Consider the following 22,159-nt stretch of genomic DNA (forward strand, 5'->3'; position numbering starts at 1 on the left):
AATACGAGAAAAAATAAATGTTAATAAGATATCGAAACAGATGTAATATAATCCTTTTTACACAATTATTTCCCCCTTGTCTCGATAATTGCCTTAATCATTGACAAAAAAAGACAGATGGCATAATAAAATGGCGAGAGACATCTCGGAATAATCATTTAATTAATCGGTAGCGGCCTCGAAATTATGGTTTCTGCCCTGAAAAGCCGGGGCGTGTTCCGAGAGAGAGACCTTGCCGTCTCTCCCCGGATCCTGGAACATAAATAACGGAAGAAGACGGAACCGCGGTGGGGTTCCTCGCGCACCCCAGGAGGAGCCCCCGAAATCCAAAGTGCTCTATTGTCGATTAATTATCGTGAATGCCTCCGTGAAACTTCAACGTTTGATCCCCTATCTCGTCGTCGCTGGCGATTTGTCATTGCATTTTCTCGAGGTTTATTTTTCGAACTCGCTCTCGGGGTTGTAGACAAAATATTTTATCCCAAGCGCGTCTCACTTAACAGTCCCTCTGTGCACTAGCGACGAAATTGAGATAAAAGGAATAATCCTGATAATATTGATTTCAGTCCAGCGAGCAATTTTTAGAGCTATATATGGTTAAATAAGTCGCGGATTATTATGGAAATGTCGCGGATGTTTTTCGAGAAATCTCGAATTGCGTAGGAAGGTAAGGAACTTTGATATTTAAATTCGATATAGAGGAGGTCGCGAAATGATATTTATCGCACGCGACTCCGATGACTTTATCATATACAGAAAGGAGTTTCGAGAATTGCCGGAAGTATCGTCCCGATATATCGATAACCGTCTCGAGACGCGTTCTCTGCCGCTGAATGCGGAACGGAAGTCGGTAAATTTATGTCTGGAATTCGTTTACATGTATATGGATCTGGTGTGTCGAGCCAGGCAGGTAAGAGGCGGAGAGAGAAAAGGAGAGAAGAGAGAGAGAAGAAAGAGAGAGGCGAAACCCTGGTGCGAGGCGAAGCCATCTCGCCGATGATATGAAACGATTTTCCTCGTGGTCGAGGAGGCGGCGTTATCAGAAATTGAAATGCCACGAGGAAGGGAATCGTAAACACAAAATGGTACAGAATAATTTAATACTCCTCCATATATATTATCGCCGCGCCGTTGAAGAATAGCGCAATTTACCGTCAAAAATGTATATAATTGCGTTATAAAATTCGATTTAATTATTACACACCCCGGTTCTCGAAGTAATTAAATTTATTCGGAGTTATGTATATCGATTAACGCAAACTTTTTGCTCGATTTTAGTTGTACAGGTGTTTCAATTAAAGATACCTTTTTTCATTTGTCATATTTTCCACAGAGTGTGTGTGTTATATGTAAAATATATATTAAATATAATATAAAACATATTAGAATTGAGTATTCGTGTACGATCGATAAGTTGTACGGAACCTGGTGCTTTTTATAAATTCTCGAGTGTGCGCTAAAGATTATCGAGATCCTTTCTATGACTCTCAGCATTCAGCAGATAATCGCCTAATCGTTCAATCGAACGTCGATAAGAATCTGCCTAGGCCGCGCGAAGGATGGCGAACATTCCGCCGTCATTAGGGTTCATCAATAATTCAGCATTCAGTTTTCTCGTGGGTTAAAAATCGCGTTCCGTTATCATCGTTCCCGTTGAGATTCAAAACTTTCCAGCACTTTCGGAATGCGACGACCACCCAGCCACCCGCCACCCCTAACGAAGGCTAGATTCCGTAATAATGCCTCGTAATGCCACGGGCTTGCTTTGATTAAACGACGTACGAGATACGATAGGAAAACAACGCGGTTCCTATTAACACCGGAGAGTCGTTCATTAACATTTACACCAACCCGAGAGAGAGAGATGAGCATGACCTAGCATGCACGCGTCTTTCGCGAAGGTGGCGATAATTGCTTAATTGACGGCGGTCGCCGATAAGCATCGCCGCGTGGCTGCGAGATGGTAAGTGTAATATCTTTTCGCGAGTCTCTCTTGCCCGGCGGTATGTTGGTATCTCTGCTGAGACAGCCGCAAAGAGAGGAAGAGAGAGAAGACGGAGATACCGGAGGTGGACTATGATGTAAAAGCGTATGAAGGATAGGGATAGAAGCTACAGAGGAAGAGAGAAGGAACCTTGTCTCTCGTATCGATGGCCCCGAAGAGACGAGGTGTGTACGTGGTGTCGGCTGACGTGTCTTTTCTCCTGGCGAACAAGGCCTCGTTGTAGAAAGGTGTCGGGGCAGCGCGAGCAAAGAGAGAGAGATTCGCTCCTTCCTCCCCGCTCCTTCCTTCCCGAATACTTCTTCTTCTTCTCCTCTTCTTCCATCCTTCATTCCTCTCATCCGTCTTTGTCTACCTCTCGCGCACGTTGGCGCGCAAGAGGAGATATTAGAGATGCGAGATAGCTTTATTAAAGGTGAGAAGAGATGCCAGCGCGCGAGAGACACCACCGAGTCGGTCGCTTTGATCACACGAATTATCGTGACTCCTCGGACGAGAAGCGACCCGCTCGTCTCTCTCTCTCTCTCTCCTTTAACTTCTCTCTTTTTTCCTTTCTTTGAGTCTCATCTCGCTTTCGAGAGTTCGTATGACACCCTCTCCCTCGGAACGATCAACGCGAGAAAAGTATGCGCGACTCACTTTGTGCCGGATTGTATCTACAAAAGCTCTCCGACATTGTACATTCGTTAGAATTTTCATTCCGGAATAAGCATTTAAGAGAGACGCTGTTCAATTAGTTTCGAATATGTTCTCCTTCACCCAGCCAGAGATAGAATGTGTTTAAATAAGTGTTTTAATGATCACACTTCAACAAAATGTGGGTTTTAATGAGCAAAGCAGTTGACAGGTGTTCATGATACTCTTTCTCAAAATGCATATAGATTAAACAAAATATAAAATAAAAAAAAGATCATGAAAAGAGAGGGGGGGATTCTTTTGTTTACCTATTTGTAGCAACCTTGAAGTTATATAGATCAGATATCTTTGGTATCTCCCTTTTTCCTCGCTCTTTCGCTCCCTTTTTCTCTTGCCTTTCCGCCTTCCTCTTGGAAGCGCATTGATATAATCCTATATTCTAATTTTATATAGATACAGCTGACAGTCTAAATCTATATATATATACTCTTGGAGACCACTGAAAACGATTACCCGTAATAGCGATGACGTGCGGACAATACGTTCGTAGACATAAATACCACGATCCGATCTTTGGACACGCCTCCGATTAAATTAGGAACGCTTCGCGTGGCAAAAAAAAAACGGTTTAAGGTGTTTAGACGCTCTGATGGACGTCGGTTGAGGACATCGCCGATCGGAATATAAAGAATCAAAAGAATATCTTATAGCCTTGTAACGTGCACCGCACGAGCCAAGGATATATAAAGAGAGTAGATTTATAGAGTAGATCATGCATACAAGGCGTCAGAAAGTTATGGATATTATGGATTCTAAAATTAGGCTGAGACAAAATTATCCCAGAGATCTTCAAAGTTATGTAAAGACTTTAAATAATTTATAGTATTATATAAATAATAATATACAAAATATAAAAGAGAGAGAGAGAGAAAGAGAAATATATAAGTATAGAGTTAAAAGTAATATATCAAATATATATATAAAAAAATAAATGATAAATAAATAAAATAATATATATAAAATACATATAGACTTTAAATAATATATAGTATTATAAATAATACACACCGAAATATAAAAGAGAGGGAGAAAGAAGAAATATAAGTAGAATTAAAAATAAAGTAGAAAAATCGAGTAGAAAGTTAATACAATGAAATGAAGAGAGGTGAGATATAGAGAGGATCTTTTCTCACCTGTATCGATCTCCTATGCAGCCTCGAATCGCGAAGATTCCGAGAATAAGCTGCGTTCGCTGCGTCCGGTTTGCCTCGGAGATGACGTCCGAGATATTAGAGTCCTTATAGGAGGTTGGTCCGGCCTTTCCTTCGATCGCGCCGTCTCACTCCCGTCCGCCTTCCGCTGGATCTCGCTCGCGCTGATCTTTTTCTTCGTCTTCTTCTCGATGCCGATCGTTTCGTTGGCTCGCGGGATCTGACAGCCGGCACGTCATTACACGATGACTCGACAATCGTACAACACCCGGGGAGAACGGAAGGGCGGTGACGGGGGATGATCCTGTGGGGAGAGAGGAAGAGAAATGTAGAAGAGTGGATATAAAGTATACACTCGGTCGCGGGAGATTCCGCGACGCTGGTTCTCCAAAACCTCGAGAAAATGCCGTCATTTCTAGCTGCAAAAGTGTAAGTAAAAATTTAAAAAAAGATGAAAAATTTAATTCGAGATACTCTAAAACAGTCTTATAAGGTTCTCCAATTAAAAAATAATTTTTCGATTGCTATTTTTTTAAATAATTTGTAAAAATACGCATTTATTTGCTCGTCATTCTTCGAAATTACAGACAGAGATGGATCTGATCGCGCTATTCTGACCATTAATAAACCAGCAATTTCCTAATTAGAACCAGTCACGATACAGTTACAGTTGAAGATCTTTTCGGTCCATGTCAGAGATATGTACAGTTCCCGTTAATAAATGTCCAAATAGCCCTAGACAGCATTTTAGAACGCAATCTCTTGCGCCAGACGGCTAAATGTAAAAAAAGAGAGAAATATTAACAAATATCCTCCTACATAGCTTCGTATAAGAAGAGAGTGAGAAAATCTAACATTACGACGATTTATTTATCGAAATAATTGTTTGTTCTCAAGATTGCCGTCGAACCGTCTACGAAGGATACTATATTTGGTTATGCCGTCGAGTCATCGGCTACCTGGTGCGAAGAACTTTGCAATCGCGAGACGCGAGATCGGAATCGAAACGTTTTATTAAACGAGCTAACTGGAAAGACGAAAAGCGGAGAGTACAGAATTTACTATAAATTTATTTCCTCTTATTTGTGTGAATGCACATTTTGATCAATTTGAAAAATCGATACTTTCCTAAAGAATCGATATTTTTCTGAAGAACGTCACACATTTATCTCTCTCTTTTCCTATCTTTAATATTCATTATTTCGAGAGAGATTGCATGAATATTTCAAAGAACTTTCACAGGAACTTATATATGGAAATAAAGATAATATATATGTATATAATAAATAGTTGTTAAAAATCAGGTTTTTACAAAAATATACAGATATACAGATTATTTTTAAAAAATATTTTAAAAATAATCTCTTATAAAAATTATTACAGTTCTCATCTGGGAAATATATTGCATAATTTGAAGAATATTTTAATTCATCTTGTACATTAAATTCATTATACACATCCGTATTTTCAAAGGCTAATTCTTCAAATTCTAATTGCTTATTACGCGAAATCTATTTGCGTGAAAGCCGCTTATTTATCTCGTAAAAATGATATCGAGAGAGAGAGAGAGAGAGAGAGAGAGAGAGAGAGAGAGAGAGAGAGAGAGAGAGAGAGAGAGAGATTCTTTGGGATCATCTTAATTTATGCGCCTCGGGCAATCTTCTCTTTCTTCCGGCATTAACAGCCGTCCATCACTGGATTTTCCCTGGCGCTGCGTTTTTATTAGAAAAGTAATCGGGAGTTACTCGATGGAAGTAAATCGATGTTCGAAGTTCGGCCTCTCTCTCTCTCTCTCTCCTCTCCATCCCTTAAGGGCACAGAAGCGTCAGAAGCTTCCACTGTTCGCCAAACGCAAGTTCGCCAACGATAAGGGGAAAAGCGCTGAGATCCGTTAATCGGAGAAATTTGCTAAAAATAAAGAGGCGGCGATGTCGCGCAACTTTCAAGATAAGACGCGCGCGTTTCCGTAAATTAATCACCGGCCCGACGTACGCTTTGGCGGACATTAATCGTCGTCTCCTCCCCCCTTCCTTCCCCCCTTAGTTCGCTCCTCACAGTCTCTCTTTTCATAATTCTCTCTCCTTGCAAGCCGGTCCTCCGCATGTCGCTCTTATAATTAACGATTTAAGATCCCGCGAATAAAGCGGCTGTGTGTAGGTATATATGTGTATGTGTGAATAAAGTGTCCGGATAAATCCATCAAAGTCAACAGTTCGATAAAACGCGGGACGCAAATTAGGTACAATTGCGTGTCGCGAAAAAAAAAAACGGCGAGAGGAGCATATAAGCACATTCTCCGTGCGCGATATCCCTTCAGGATTCAATTATGAGGAATTCAGTCGAGAGGAAGAAAGACACACAGAGAGAACGATGTGAGAAAATAAAATGGCGACGTGCATCAGAGGAGAACCGGGGTTACCTAAGAGGAAGAAAGATGGAAAAAACGAGCTGGAACGGAAGATAGATAGAGAGAGAAAAGATAGAATGGACCGAAAGAGTAGCTGCAAGAGAGAGGGAGGGTAAAAAGGGAAAGGGGGAGGAAAAGGAAGAGGGAGCATCTACCTCCCCGGAGGTTCGTATTTTCCCTCTTTCCGCGAGGGCTACTAATTAATTACTGTGATTAATCAGAAAAGTTCGTAATTAGAAAGTTTCTTCGCGAAATTAAAATGGCGGAGAGTGACGGAGAGCGAGTTGTGCAGCCTCTCTCGTCTAGAACTCTCTCCCTCCTTCCTCGGTCCCGGAACATCAGCAGCAGCACATCCGCCGCTTATGTATATACCCTCGCTTCCTCGCTTTTTCTGCCCCCAGGGGAGGGAGTGATTACGCGGCTCCGCCAAGACCAACATCGACTCGCGAGAGTTTCCGATAAACTCATTAATTAAGGTGGATCGCTTCGTAAGAAGAAAGAAGAGGGGGAGGGGGAGAGAGAGAGGAACATGGCGCGTTGGGAGCACTCGCAATGGCACTCTCGATTTGCTCTCGGTATTTACCTCCTTTGCGTTTCTTCCTCCTCGACGATACACGAAGATAGCGATCTGTATTCGAGTCGAGGGATTTCTCAATTACGATTGGTCCCGATTGACAACTAATTTATTCATTTTACGGAGCAGTCGTAATAGTCTCGTACTGTACGCGCTAAAGAATTGTAATAATCTTTGACACCTGCTACTTAAAAAATTATAAAAAAAAGATTTTTTATAAATTTGAATTTTATAATCTTTTACTTACAAAAATTATGAAAATTCTCATGTCACTCATCTTGAAAATATATTGCATAATTTGAGAAATATTTTAATTTATCTTGCGCATTAAAAAAAATTCTTTTATGAAAAAAATATTTTAAATCTGTAAAAATATATTTTAAATATATATATAATATTTTAAAATATTAAAAAGTTTTTTATAAATCTGGATTTTTTTATAAACCTGATTATTTAAAAAAAGTATATTTTTTATAAACTTGATGCCAATCAATGCATATGCGTTCAAAACACATGCACCAGCGGCGAAAGGACGATTAATGGATTTCGTAGTATAATACAAGAATGAAAAAAGAAACGGGATTACACGCATTATACGTCGCGCACAATACGTATTTCAGTAATAATGTAAAAAAAAAGAAACTTTCTCGTCTCGACTATCTCATTAAACATTCGGCTGATTCGCGTACTCGCTCTTTATTCGCCTATTTGTTTGCTCACGTGTGAAAGGATGATTAAACAAAAGCGTTCGCGCGACACGCGAGGAGTCTCTCCGCTCCGGTCATTGCTTTCGCGCCGTCGAAGGAGAATTTTCGGTGGTTAGAGATGGTCACGCGATTTACAGCCCGTGGCTATCCAATTGGAATTGCTTAGGGAATCGCGGGTTTTATTTGAAATTTTCAAACGCTACGACGCTACGACGAACCCCGGACTCGCACAAGTCTGGCAACTGATGGCTGCAAAAATAAAATCTGTCGCATGTCGAAGATGCCTTCTCCGCAGCTCATCGTATTCTGGGGTTTGTAAAAAATAAATCGATCGAAACGAGAACGAAAATTGAAATTTGGAAGAAATTGCAAAGAAATTAAAAAAAAATTTCATGTATTATTTTTATTTACATATATATATTATTTTATATTATATATATATATATATATATTATTTTATTTTTATTTATATATTATTTATCTTTATATTATTTAAAGGAATATATTCTTTTCCCATAATTTAATAGAAAAATTATATTGTTCTAATGAGAACAACTGGAGACACGTCTATAAATTGATATAAAAATGAAATCAGTAAAAATTAGAGAAATTGATATAAAAATAAAAATTGATAAATAAATTGATATAAAGATGAATCAAGAAAGATCAGGGAAAAACGCACTTGATTGTAAAAGTTTAGGCCATTGATGCGAAGCGTCAACATCTTTTTCTCTGTAATTATTTTTTATCGAAATTCGGAATACACGAAAGAGAGGAAATGCAAATTCGGCTTGTCAGTGAGCAACAGGCCGGTTGGCTACCTCCGATAGCTGCTATCATTGTGGACCAGTCTGGTTCACTCTTTCCTCCCGAAAATCCTTACTTTTCCGCGATTTCCATGGCGTATTGTACGCGCTAAATAACGCTGATCGCTAATGAGTCAACAACACCTAAATGTTAAATAAAACAGCAGAAATATATGAGAAATATATAATATATATCCACTGTTTCATCGATTTATAAAATTAAGCATCTTATTCTTAACACATTTTCTTTTTTAATTCGATGTTCCATATTAACGCAAGCACATATAAATATATAAATTACACATTTCAGTGTCTCAAATTGCTATTTCATCTCGTACATATTTTTCTCAGTCTTGGATTATTTCGAGACCATTGAATTTTAATTATGCAAGATTATTAAGAGTAAAAATATATATTCATTCGCGTGCGGACGTTTTCATCGTCAGTCAACTGTACGAAATCGATCTCTCCATTAGCTCCTTCACCCGATGGTGAAAACAATTGGCGCGGCTTCCACCGCAAGGATCATTTTTTAACTTGATCTCTGCGGCAAAGGGGCGGCAATGAAATCACGTCGCACCCTATAAAGGGGCACGGTAGTAACCGGGGGTCGTCGTCGTCTATCCACCCTTCGTCGAACCCCAGCCACCCTCCTGACCGCAGATTGAAATTCTTAAGCTCCTCGACGGACCGAATCGAGGGTAGGGTCGGGTCGAGAGATCGAAATTTCGTTATCACACCGCCTGAGATTATTTATCATTCTAGGATTCGCGAATATTGCGACAGTTTGTCTTTTTTTTCTCGCGAATTCCATTCCTTCTCGCTAGAAAGAGAGACCCTTCCAGTCGTGATTAATCTATGCTACCTTGATAATAATATCTAAATATATAAGGGGGTCTAAAAAAAATTATTTCGTCTTCGATTCGAAACGCTGACACGTAGCAGGAAACATTTCTTCGGTTTCAAGTAACTGATTCACGCAAAATATATAGTCACGTAGAGCTAGAGAAAAGCAAATCTAGAGAAAGAGAGACAGAGAAAGACAGTCGGAGGTCGATGCATTGGACAACCACGCAATGTATATGTATACGTACGAGGGATAGGTACATGCTCTGCCTTCCTTTCCTTTCTTCCCCGTCTTCTTTCTCTTCTCGAGGCCATTGTTACTTTTATTCGCGGTATACTGTCGCACGAATGATTTGCGAAGCCGGTGGCGCGTTTTAATTTTGGGATATTGGTAGCGTTAAGCCCACGAGGACGGATGGTATTTTCCGTCGTTGTACAGTTCACGTACAGGGTGTGTCAAATAATTTCCGCTCTTCTCCTTTCAAATATTAATCCCCTCGTTGATCGCGTAATAGTATCAAGCAGTCATTATATCGACGACTTTATATGTATCAGCTGTCTTATCTTCGCGATTTATCTGTGCTCTCTACATAATTTAAAGATTTATATATTTTTCTATATTAAATCTCTGAGACAGAATATAGATAAAATTATTATATTCGTATATTTTATGCAATTAAATATCATTTTATTATTATTATATTTTATATTATTATTATTATATTTATTATTATTTTATATTATTATATTATATATTTTAATTTAATATTTATTATTAATATTATTTATTTATATGAAATATGATTAATTATAAATGCAATTTTTATTTCTCTCGAGCTTTCTCGATCGTCCTTAAATTTCTCCGCATCGTCTTGCGGGCGAAAATTTCGGACACCCTGTGCACAGATTGTAGTGGATCGTAGTTCGCGAACGTATCTACTACCCCTCGCGCGCGCGATGAGATTTCATTCGGGGCTCGGGGCCCGAGATCTTTTAATTTGAAGCCAAATTCCTCTCGAGGATGAAACGCGGGGAGCCACCGGAGTGGTCGTATTGCAAGGAGGGTGGCACGTTTGGTGGTTGTTTGCTACCCTCCAACGCCAGCATCACGCAGTAGTACACCTCCCCTCCTCCCCCCCTTGTCAGATTCTAAAACACACCCCAGTTTATACGTCGTGGGGGAGGATTCTCTCCTCCTGCGCAGCTGCCCTTTCGATCTGGTCCACTTCAAGTGTGACCTCGGGACGAAATCGAATTACGCGAGGTTTACCGGCGGGGTTTAACTTATGGGAATAATATTAGCGAGGAATAAATCGCGAGACTAGAAGGGAATTTTCTGTACATACGCACAATTTTATTTTCGACGATTCCGAAAACCTGCAGGACGACATTTCTTTAACGAGAAGTAAAAAGAGATATAGAATGTTGGACCGGAGAAATTCCATGCTTATTAAACCACCTAGTTAAGTTACGCGCGTATCCGCGAATCATTAGCGACTATTACGCCTACTATTTTTGCGAAATGCGCGGAGATGTATAAAATCGCCGCGGCGAGAAACTTTATCTCGAATAAGCGCGACCGTCCTGCCTAAATAAGTATCGATAAACGTCGCGTAAAATAGAAAGTAAAACCCTTTCGCGACCGCATTCCACGCAAGGCTCGCCGGCGAGCGAGTTGCGTAAAGAAAAAGATGACAGAGATGGCAGAGGGAGAAAAAGGGAGGGTCTCCTCATAGGTGGCCCCGTGGCCTCGCACTTTGCGAAGAGACTTCGCCTACGACTTCGCACACTCGCGTGCAGGTGCGTCGAACCGTAATACATCGCGAAGAGAGCCGAGTACTTTTGAGTATAATGAAGTAATGTGTACTTTGGTTCTCAGAAATGTCATTTTTTTACGTTTAAAAAAAATTGTTCTTTATTCAGATAAAAATTTAATATTCTTTTGTGCGACGCGAATGTTAGGAGAGTAAATCGCGAATCAGTCCCTCTTATTAGTGACGCAAAAATTCCTCGTTCATTTGCGCGAAATTTTAATTTAATATTCTATATATAAATGCCTAAAAATAATTTTCTAATATGAAGTCTAATTTTCTAATATGCATATGTTGTTATATATAGAAATGTTGAAAAATAATGTTTTAATATGCAGTTAAAAACTGCATAAACGTTTGCGAATTATATGGACAACAAATATGCAAAATTAAATGTCAAATAAAAATTTAATCTATATATTTGCTGACTAAAAGGTTTTTAAGTATAATAAAGTAATGTGTAGTTTGGTTCTCAGAAATATTTTTTACTTTTAAAGAGAAAATAATTATTTTTTATTCAGGACGATAAAAAATTATTTTATTTCATATGGATTCAATATTCTTTTGTGCGACGAAAATACTAAGATAATAAATCGTAAATCAGTTTCTCTTGGTGACGCAAAAATTTGTTCCTCATTTATTTGCATAAATTTTTAATTCGATATTCTATATATGTATAGAAAAAATAAAAAACAATTCTCTAATATGCAGTCTTCGACATAAACATTCGCGAATTATTTGGATAACAAATATGCAATGTCAAATAAAAATGTAATCTGACTAAAATGCTTTTAATCTCGTAGAAAATAATACAAAAGAAATGTGTATCAAGGAAAAAAGAATTTTTGACATCTTTCTTGATGACGGAAAAGAGCAAATTCTTTTGCTAACGAAATAAATAATAAAGTTAAATTTCTCGCGAACAAACAGCGGAAAAGTTCCTTCTTTCTTCGCGAGGTTTGTCCAATCAGTATCGAGATGAAATTTATCGGGCAATATCGTAAGATAATTCACGCCCCATATAGCGTCGTAGCCTCGGGTGAAACGAAGAAGGACGGCAAAGGCTCTTAATTATTTTCCTGCTTAAATGACCGGTTAGTCACGCCCCCTTCGAGATATTCCAAAGTCAAACGAATCGGCCGCAGCAATTCGCCTTAAAATGTTTCGCAGTTTTTCGATCTGCGATTAACCCGGACTTTATTCACGTTTCCAGCTGCAACACACTTTGAGCACACTTTCAGCTAATAAAAATACATTCCCCTCTGTGTGCTTTTTTAAATATTCTTGTAAAAATAATTATATTGTAAAATATTAATTATAATCGTCTCTAAAGAAAATACATAAAATATTAACAATTAAAAATTGACAATTAATAGGTATATCTAATATGTATATAAAAATAAATATACATATAATATATAAATATATAAATGTAATATATAAATAAATATAGGTATAAATAAATATATAAAATATATAAAATAAGATATATATATTATACAAAAATATATTAAATAAAATATATAATGATAAATATATAAAAAATAAATAATAAATATATAAAAATGTATATATAAAAATATAATATTTACGATATAGTTAATATTGAGATTTTATACGATAGCATATTGTGTGGTTTTACTCGTATCTTTATTTGCTTAAGTAAATGTAAATCTATCCTATAATGTGTAGAGCTCCTACTCGGAGATTAATCTCACGTAAGGAATCAAATGCAAAGTCTCGATCGCATCGGCAAGTGCATCGGTATAGTGCGCTTCATGGTGCTTTCGGTATATATCCCATACAGCCTGAGTGGCGTATGGTGTGGGCATTAATTTTCTCCCCGCGCGCTAACCAGAATGCATAAGTAAGAAGCTTGTGGGTCTCTCTCGCCCACGCGCCGCCCACCTAAGCACATTGAGAAGTCAAACATCGTTTTCTAACGTTACGGGTGTTAAACTGCAGCGTTAAGTGGTCCGTCAATTGGTACCGGATACCGAAGGGCACTTATAGTCTTCCTTCCAAGCAGCAAATAGCGTGTATTTTCGAGTAGTTTCGTACCGTGACGCTACGTTACGTCGTCTATAACAGCGCAGTGATAAGCAAAACAGAGTGACACTGACATTAGATTTCAAATTTCCATGTTCCGCAATTCTATTCCGGAATCACCCGAGAGTCACTGAATTAATAAATCGACAGAAATTAATAAAATATTTATCTATAATAAAATATTAATCTCAAGAGATTAATAAAAAATATAAATATTTATTTATAATAAAATATATAAATGTATAATAAAATATATAATAAAATGTATAAAATGTATAAATGTATAATAAAATATATAATAAAATGTATAAAATGTATAATAAAATCTATAATAAAATGTTAATCAAGAGATTAATAAAATGTAAATCTATTTTTTATGCATAGTTAGCAAAGAACATTTTTGTTTATATTCGTTGAGAATAATTACGATGGCGAAAGAATTTTTTTTTACTCTGCCATTATTTATGATTATTAATTCTGGTTTGTTTATCAATTCTACGACAATGGAAGCATCGGATCGCGATGCAACGTCGATGAAACGAGAGCGCACGAATAACGTTTTATCTCTTCCGGGCGATTATTTGGAATTGATTTGCCGGCCGAGAGCAATATCGTAAATCCTAATGGAAATGCAAAGATTAATTAAGAATCCCATTCTGTCTTGTCCCCCACGCGTGGGCGTCCGCACGCTTCGTGGAGCTCCATCGTCCCCGGGGAAGATCATCGGCTCGTCATTTCCTCTGTCACCGTCAACTCCCTTTCTATCTCCTCTCTCTCGTTTCCCATCCCATCTTTATCGCATCGACTCGTTTAGGGCGAGGACATGGAGTGTCTTAAACTAGTCGGGTCCCATAAACCGGCGATGATGAGAAACACGAGATGGTGTTTAAATTGATCGAACGACTCGCAAAGCGGAGCAAAATTGCACGATTAATAAAAATGTATAATACTTTATTTATTTGATTTCAATAAATTTTCTATATATATTAGAAAAATTATTTTTTACTATTTAATTATTAAAAAAAATTTTTTTAATTATTTCTATATATAAAGAATATTATTTCTATATATACATATAAAGAATATCGAATTAAAATTTTGTACAAATCCACTGCACAAAATTTTAATGTTAGTTACGATGAAAATGAGGAAAAAATATTTGCGTCACAAAGCAACTATATATGAAAAAATTATTTTTTATTATTTAATTATCTAAAAAAACTTTTCAAATTTATTTCTATATATAAAGAATATCGAATTAAAATTTTGTGCAGTGGACTTGCACAAAATTTTAATGTTAATTAATGAGGAAACAATTTTTGCGTCACAAAGCACCTATATATCGCGTAATTATCTAGCATTTTCATTGTTGAAGAAACACATTGAATCCAAATAAGAAGTGAAACGATTTTTTATCATCCCGAGTAATAATTAATTCACGATTGTGTGTAGTCGGCAAGTTTTGCCCTGACACTCGAAGTTTCGATGTCGGAGGGTGGTGTCCTAGCGAGATATCGCGATTCGCCACGTAATGAACGGTAACAAGGGGGGACGTGACGCGCACAGTTGGTTACGTGCGTGTGCGTGAACACATCGGGGCGACACGCGTTTCTCCTCTCCGAAGGAAGCCAGGAGGGTGGAGGCGGCTAACGGCGCACAATGCGTGTCTCCTGGGAGACGCTTATCTGAAATTACAACGTTACATCCCAGGCAACCCTCCTGGACCAGCTGCTGGAAATCCGTGCCACCGCCGCCGCCTCCTATCCGCCTCTCTGTGGGACGGGATTGCACGTAAACTTGCGTGCAAAAGGGGGAAAGCACGTCTGTATCCGCGTGAAAAATCGTCCGAGCGGATACGCGCCGCGCTAAGTCCGGAGATACCCCTCTGCATCGGAAGAGACATGTTTTGAACCGGCTAAGAGAGATGAAGTCTGTCTTTTAATCGACATTAAGCCGAAAATGTGTTTTCCAAAAGTAGACATATTGATATGTACACTGAGAAAATTTTCTCTTAGAATTTACCCTGAAAATCATGGTATATCAATACTAAACTGCATGGTAAAATTAATCAAACATATTTTATATTTTATTGTAATAGATATTATTTTTATTGTGATAAATATTAATCAGAGAAATTCCCATAAAATTTTTTCCATACCATATTGCCTTACAATTACCATGATTTTCAGGGTAAATTCTAAGAGAAAATTCTCTCTGTATATGTATGTACACATATATATATATATATATATATATTAGGTATAAATATTATTAAAAATTAAGATAAATAAATTTTTTAAAGATATTTAATTAAATTATATTAAATTCTATTATTTTTTTAAATACCGATTTTATTTCGATTTTTTAGTACTGAATTAATAATTAATAATTTAATTATATAATATTAAAGAGAAATATTTAATACATTTTTAGATAAAGGAAATATTTTTTAATTTTCGATTTTTTAATAGTACATTAATAATTATTAATATTCAATTATATTAAATTAAATATTATCAAGTATTAAAAAATTAAAAAATATTTAGATAAAAAAATCTAATTTAATTACATTAAAAAAATATAAATTATATTATCCAATTTAATTATACTTAAAAAATTTAATTATATTATAAATTAAATATAATTAATTATAAATACAGTATTAAAAAATCGAAAATTAAAAAATATTGTTTTACCTAGAAGTAAGGGGTGTATTACATTATTCCTCTCTATTGTCATCTATATATAATGTAATTCTAGATCTCTAAATCTACGCACACGTACAAAGTGTACCTCTTTAGCTAAACAAATTTCTTCAGCAAAGGTTTAGCTCGATCGAGACTTCGATCGATCCGATTGTAAAAGCGACCGCGAGTTTCCGGCTTTTCCCGCTTTTGGTTACACTTCGACAGTACACGTCTGTACTCTGTGCCGAAGTGAACGAACGCGATCGAAGTCGAAGCGCGGCTTCGAAGGCCGAAGAACCCGGCGCGCCAGAAGTTACACGTCGCGGAAATTGAATTCCGCGTTTTTAATGCACAGTCGCGCGCGTCGAAAATGCGCCGTTTCTTGACATTTCTCTGACACCGTTTCATAAATTCTCTAAGCCGCGACTCACTTCATCGACTCGTGAAGTGGCACGATCCTCGTAAATTACATTCGCTTCTCGTCTGCGCGAAACTCATTAAATAAGTACCCCCTCCCTCTCCCCCTTTCACTCTCTCTCTATCTTTCTTTTTCTCTCTATTCGTCGTGTATGCGCATTGAAACGTCCTCCTGAATAGCGGCAGTCAGCGGCCGCGCTGTCGTCTTCGAGTCGGGGTCCTTCTCGCGCATTTTTCCGCATAATTTGTCACCGTATGCACCGACGCTCAAGTCTGGTGTCCACCTACTTGCTCTCTCGGAGAATAACGTGGCGGCGTGGAAAAAAAATAACAGCCTCGCCACCTTTGGAAACCGCCACGTTTTAAAAAAGTATCTCCCTTACACTTATACATATGTATATATTTTATATCCTATTTTATTAACGATAAAATACATATATATTTATTTTAAAAAATTATTGAATATATGTTGAATGTTATTTGCATTTCCTGCACAGGCGTCCACAAAGGGAGAAAGGGGGGCGCAAGAGGGGGCTCGCCCCCTGAAATCAGCAATTAAGCATTTGCTCCCCCTTGGAATAAATGCTGAAATTTTTGCACATTTGATATGAAAATAATTTTGTCGCGAGTTTGTTTTCCCGCAACCTACAACCTAATTGTGCCCCGCTGCGTACCCCATCTTTTCAGCGGTCATTATGCAAATGAAGAATGCAGCTGATCAGGGAGGAGAAAGAGTTTCTGCATAGGCGCGAAATCGACGTCTCGTGCGCAAGGGGGATAAAAATCGACGATGAGAGAGAAATGGGGGGGAAAGGAGGGGGACCGTTGGTCCGCGTGCGAGAAAGGTTATTTATATTCAGACCGATTTCCAATTATCGGAGGTACGAACGACCGAGAATCGCGGCGGCATCAACGGAAAGGAGGATCTACAGAGGGATGAAGGGGGAGGGAAGGAGGGGGGAAGGGGGGGCGGGAGAATCCGTGCGTGATCGGGATTCATCTTTGGGCTCGCATGTCTTGTCGCAGTTTGCTGTCTCTCGTCTCTCTCTTTCTCTGTCTCCCTCGTCCCCCGTTTATTTTTCGCGCCTCTCTCATCCGGTAGCAGCAGCACGACTTCTTCTCCGTTTCGTCGCGCGTTTTTCCCTCCCCTCGTCGCCTCGTCTCATCGTCTCACTTCGCGTGGTTTCACGTGGTGTGGAAACATCACGTTCCCCCCCACGAATATTTTACGCAAAAAACGTGCATCAGAACGCGCAGCGTCACGTGTAAAGCGTTAGGTCCAGATTGTCGACGCCCGAGGCGGCTCTCTCTTCGTGTCGTCTGATCGCGTCTCGTATACGCGTCACCCTCTCACCCTCTTGTCATCTTGGAGGCCGAATTTAGCCGGGAATTTACAATGCAGAAATATAAATAGAAATTATATAGAAATTATATTATATAATAATTAATTATGTATATAATATTATATTTCTGTATAATTAATATAAAATTCAAATAAATATAAAATATATTATATAATTTATATAATTACAATTAATTTTTATTAATTAATTTTATTTATTAATTTTTCTTAATTAATTTTATTTATTATTTTTTCTTGATTAATTTTCATTTATATAATTTTTATATAATTTAAATATAATTATAGATAAATATATTCCTATATAATTTCTATAATTCTATATAGAAATATAATTATATAGAATATAAAAATTATATAATTTCTATATTTTTCTGAAGTGAATTAAAGTGCGACCCCTGATGCTTCGGATTTCTGTCTTTTATCTCGTATCCCTGCTTTCTATTTCAGATACAGTATGCGAATCTTCGAATCAATTGGATTTTTCGAAACCAAAATATATATGTACGTATCTGACTTATTAGTATTCTTTTATATCCCATGCTTTATCAATGCCATATTAATATTTAGTTAGTCTTCGATAAGTATCGTAAAAATACGAGCAGGTCGGGAGACGAGATGGGGAGCTTTTCTGCCACACGCGAGGTACCTTCGTGTCGCAATTCTCGTCGATTATTATCTCGCTCGAAGCCTTGAGTGACGATTACCGCCGGAATAATCTGATTTAATTTACGAGACTGACACAAGGCTAGTTCCAAGTGACAAGTATTATCAAAATCATACGAGAATGCGATTCAACGTCCTAAGATATATTTTATTCCTATAGAATTATTTTATATTCTTTCAAGATAATTAATTTATATTCTCATATATTTATTTTATTTTCTTGTTTTTCCTCGCAGAAAAAAAGCTGCAACGACTGTTGAAACTTTGCACGAGCGCTTTGTATCTTTCTTTTCGTTTATGTAAATATGTGTGACTGTTTATTACGCGCATCATTTGAATTTCGTCGCGATTATCGGATCATTCGTGAAACATCGTCGACATCACATAACGAGAGACTCGGCTTTTCAAGCGTCTTCTTCCTCGCCTCGAGTTTAAGCAGTTCTCGTGGATAAATGAAGCGCGACCCTTGTAAACCTAACGCGCCCGCTGTTGCACGGTACACGGTTTCATACATCGATCGTTTTTATGAAAAGACCGCGGTGTTATTGTGCCCCACTCCACCCCCCCTTGCCCCCCTTTTTTTAATAGGAAACTTTACGTCGTGCACACGGAAGGGAGATAGGATGGTGAAAGGAGTAAACGATGCTTGCAAGAAAAACGCGACGAAGGGTGGGCGGCTGGTAGCAGGAAGGGAAGAAGAAAAAGAGAGAATACAAGCGTTGAAGAACGGCGGAGAAAGCGAAGATTCTCTCTCTCTCTCGATTAATGAGCGTGTTTGTTGTTAATTGCTGCCGCCATTAGGTTGGCATCTCCACCTGCGGCTGCTCCCCCTTCAACCCTCTCTCCGCCTTCAACCCTGTCCATCCCTCTGTGCGCCTCGATTCTTTCCGTCTCCCACACACCGTGTGTCTATATATACCTATATATACACACATACATATGCGAAATTATGCCGCGGTTCCGAATCCACCCAGCCAGCCGATCCTTCAGCGACTCCTCGAAAGCAGAGCGTGCATGTTAATGATCGCCCGCCGCGGCCTTTATCTTTTCCACCTCATTTGCGCGACGAGTGGGCACGGAAGCTGCAACGGCAGGGGGTTGAAGAGAGAGGAAGAGACTCTCCTTGGGAAATATTTTGTCTTTCTCTCCACCGCGAAATACATACCGCGAATTGCGCGTCTGCGTATTTGCAGAAGGGCAACAGGGAAGGGAAAAAAACGAGAAAACGAGAGATGAGGATTCCATTTCTCTCGTATAGTATCTTCGACTTCTATTCATCTTCTCTCTCCATCCGAGCATCGTCAGCGTCGCGTTCGCCGAAAAGCAACTTCAGCTCTCGCAAAACTTGCTCCAGGTAGGAATGCGCGCTCGTCCTGAATGTATCTCTCTCTCTGTCTGATTTTTAGACGTTACGCACGCAAGGAAGACACGTGAGATTTCTCGACGAATGTATATCGAAATTACTTAGGATGTAAGATCGATCTTTTTGATTTTTTATTTATTTTGGATGCAGAAATCTAAAATTCAAAATATGTTGGAAATATGAGAAAAGGAGAACTCTCTCTTGAATCCTCCCTAATCATGTTGTTGCAAATGTTTAGTCTAGACGGCCGTTCATTATCGTTCCTTAAATACAAGAGCGTTGGTGCTTCTTGGGAGGACACAAAAGCCAAAGTTGGGACGTATATCATACGTCGGTCCACGTCCTTCCGCGAATTATTAAAAGCTATACCGGGTTTAATTTATAAGAACCTTGCAAACCTTGCAAGGGTGAATTTTATCAAGAGAGACGTGTCTCGAATATATACATATAATTTTTATATATAATAATACATATAATATATTATTTATTTTATTTATATATATATATTTATTTATTTAATTTTTATTATTTATTTTTCTTAATTTTTATTACATGTATAATCAATTAAAAAATTTTTTTATTACATATATATAATAAAAGATAATAATAATATAAATTAAATATATATACATATAAATAAAATAAATAAAAATATATATATCGTTTTTACACACGATAAAAAAATATATGATAAATATAACTCTCTTCTTATTCAAATCAATTATTAACTTTTCTTCATTCTTAGAATTCATACGTCATTTGTAGTACAATTTCGACAGAATAAAAAAAGTCGTGATATCGTCTAAATAAACCTCGGTACGTATATGTCGCGCGAGTGGTTCCTCAATATACATACGTTGTAATTCCGGTATATCGCGCGCTTGGTCCAGGAAAAGTCTCGGACGGGTAGGTAGGTAGGTAGGTAGCGCCGGTGGGTTCCTGGCCGTCGGGTAAGTATCAGTAAATAATCGCGTTGGACGTTACATTACCCTGCGGAATTTATGATTGGGGCCCCGTCCGGTCACGTTTGCCGGAGGGCTTCTCTCCGAAGTCCGGAAAGAGCAAAAAGAGCGAGACGCGAACGCGCGACGTAGAACCGAAACAGGAACGGGAGAGAAAGCGACGAAGGAGAAAAAAAAATGAAGCTGCGCGTAAAAAGGGATGTGTCCTGTACAAGGAGGCTTTTAAACGCTTCGCGAACCAATTTGCCACGGCGTGTCCAGGAGGCGATAAATATTAGGCGAATTCGAGACAGACCGCCCGTCCGTCTCGTCTTGGGATCATCCCTTAAGATCGATACAGTGTGACAGATGCAAACATACATTTTAGAGCTATCGATAAGATTATTATTTATCGATGTTCTTTTTTTTTAAGAGAGTAAAATTTATTTTTCTAAGAAAAGAATTAAATTTTTGCTATAATTAAATTATACAATTATAATATTATTTTATATATGTAATATTTATATATTATTTTTTAAAATAATTATATAATTAATATATAAATAAATCATTATTAATTTGAGATTATTATAAAAATACGTGCGAACAATAAGAATTGCAAAATGAGGTAAACAGGGTGAATAATGGAGAATTATAGAAAACGAAGAAATTGAAAAAAAAAGAGAAAGAGAGAAAGAGAGACTCGTATATATACTGTATAGGGGCTCTTAAATGCCTCGCGAACCAATTTGCCACGGCGTGTCTACGAGGTGATAAATACCAGACGGATTCGGATATAAACGCCAGCTTGTACGAGCTCACGAAAGGATCGGTCCTTAACGAGTATCGTCGAAGGACGGGGAAATAGAAAGGAACGAGATCGGAAATCTCATGTGTATCAGTTGCAATTTCGAATATACTTTCCATCGAACTGCTTGTTGTTTTTGTTTTTATCAGAAAACAGAAACTTGCGTGTGTCCTATGTAATCACATAAGATATTCGTTTGACCGAAAATTCGCTAATTATTCTCATAAAAAGCGGTCCAATACTACGATTAAATATCACGATATTCGGCTATATTAAAAAAGACTAAAAACTTTTCATAATCCAGTAATACTCCTGTAATCTCTCTTAAATTAAAAAAAAATATATATATAAATATATTAAATAAGCTACGAATATAAAAACTGTTTGTGATTGCATTTCGTAATTTTCTTATTGTTCCTTTTCGTTAAATTATTCCTTTATTTTTTAATGGGGCGCATTTTATCGCGCAGAAAAGCGTATTGCAGGCGAGCGAAGGAACAGGTTGCGGATACGTGTGCAATACGGTACAAAAATAATCGAGGGCTCGAAGAGCCGTCGATAATAAGGCGGTAATGCGCGAATAAAGCGCACTCGCGGGTGCCCCTTTGCGGCGAACGGCAAAGCGTTTAACGGCACGGATCAGGGTCTCTCCCCGCCTGGGGTCTCCGGGGGATTAATTTAATACCTGAGTAAAATCAATCAGCGGGAATTGATGTTGGCCTGGGCGAGTGGGTGCCCGACGACGACGACGACGACCTGCAACCAGCCGGTCCGGAGGAAGGTGGGGAAGAGAAAAGGGGTTGGGGGGTAGCGAGAAGGGAGGCCGTATTTGCTTTTGCGATGTGGCGGGGCCCCGTAATCAGTGTAA

Source organism: Prenolepis imparis, unplaced genomic scaffold (assembly GCF_030444845.1).
Source record: "Prenolepis imparis isolate NDT839.2.m4 unplaced genomic scaffold, iyPreImpa1.0 SCAF_2, whole genome shotgun sequence".
NCBI lineage: Eukaryota > Metazoa > Arthropoda > Insecta > Hymenoptera > Formicidae > Prenolepis > Prenolepis imparis.